Source organism: Desmodus rotundus, chromosome 3 (genome assembly GCF_022682495.2).
Source record: "Desmodus rotundus isolate HL8 chromosome 3, HLdesRot8A.1, whole genome shotgun sequence".
In the NCBI taxonomy this organism is placed as follows: Eukaryota; Metazoa; Chordata; class Mammalia; order Chiroptera; family Phyllostomidae; genus Desmodus; species Desmodus rotundus.
Window position 1 is genome coordinate 167,788,904 of NC_071389.1, and position 1,616 is coordinate 167,790,519.

Here is a 1,616-nt window from a genome sequence, read left to right on the forward strand (position 1 = left end):
AAACAGAAAAATGAGAGAAAATAAGTGAAATTAAAAACTGGTGCCTTGAAAAGATCAATAAAATTGATAAAACTTGATTCAGACTGAACAGGAAAAAGAACAGTGGTGACCGATATCTCGAATGAAAGGGAAAAACTCACACTACAGGTCCAACAAACTTAGTTATAGTTCTTATACACTTAATGCGTCTATCCTTAATTTTGGTTTCCATCAGCACCAACGTTTGAAGGAAAGTAGAAGGGCTTCATTGTGAGCAATTCATATGAAATTGACCAATTTGTGCTCACTCGGGTAGTTTGCGTACTGAAATCGGAACGATGCAGAGAAGATTAGCATGGCCCCTGTGCAAGGATGACACGCAGATTCATGAAGCGTTCCAAACTTTTAAAGGAAAATTTGAACAACAAAAACCAAAAAAAAAGAACAAAAAACATCAAAAGTTAAAAAAATTTTCAAAAATTCCTAAAGGGAGACAAACCATAAAGCTCTCAAAAAGAAATAGAGTGTACGAATAGCCCTACACCCACAAAAGTAAATACATTTGCATTCATTTAGCCGAGTCCACACTGGATTTGTTTGACCCCAAAGCCATTGTGCAATGAAGTGGTCAAGGTTGCTCAACAAAAACTCTCCTACTATTCTGTCTATTTACCTTAAAATAGCTCCATGAGCTCATCCAACCAGTTTTCTATCCCACTTGACTCTGAGGATAAAGTGATCTCAGTCCCTGATTTCCAAATAGGCTTGGTTTTGCTCATGCAAGCAGATGAGTTAATTCTCAAATAGGAATGGGATGAATCATAGAAAACTTCACAAAGGAGATAAAATTTGATTTGTATATTAAAGGATAAGAACTAGTGTACCATGGGAAAGGTAAGAAAAGATCTCCTTATTTATAGCACCACAGAGCATTCTTGATGGATTTCTGGAAGGGCTTATATCCATTGGAAGGGTTATAGAAAAAAAAAAACAACAGCCTAGGATGCTTAATTTCTCTACCTGGGTAGCTGTTGGAAGCCAGGATTAAGTAGAGACTAATTAAATGCCCAAGAAACAGAATTGATTCGGAGAAAGTTTTATTTTTCTGTAATGATACAAATAAGCATTTGGCCAGAGCAAAAGTTTGAGAAAGATTTTTTAAGTTATCAGGGGACTGAAGAATAAATTCTGTCATAGACAAATGACTAGCTTGGAGGCCTAAAACAAAACAATAATGTTTTCTAAATAATGCAGAAGTAGAAATAGGGGGTTACCTGGTGTCAGTACTAGATTTGGGTTTATTTAAAATTTTTATAAATAAGTGAAAACTTCAAATTAAAAAATGATATTTTTTTTCCAGGTGGAAAGGTGCCCAGTACACAGGGAAAATCTGAAGTAGTATCTCAGAGCCTGAGTTAATGGGCAGGAACATGGCAAATGAGCTTCTTTCTGACAAACATAGGCTATCACGCATTTACGTAAAAAAGTCAAACCATGTTTATAAAGTGGTGAGTTTCAACATTCAATCACACTGAAAAAAATTCAGGAGTTATTGTAGACTGTCACCATTCTGTGTATAAAAGAAAAATTAAATAACTATAAAAAGAGGGAGAGGGAGAGGAATTTTTTCTGTTTGC

The 1,616-nt window shown here is 35.2% G+C and overlaps 1 non-coding gene across 1 annotated transcript; it reads left to right on the top strand.

Moving 5' to 3' along the window:
• Positions 1-279: 279 nt before the first annotated feature.
• LOC112318708 (U6 spliceosomal RNA) lies at positions 280-386 on the top strand. The gene has a single exon (XR_002976236.1). It is a non-coding gene; the product is annotated as a U6 spliceosomal RNA (small nuclear RNA).
• The last annotated feature ends 1,230 nt before the right edge of the window (positions 387-1,616 follow it).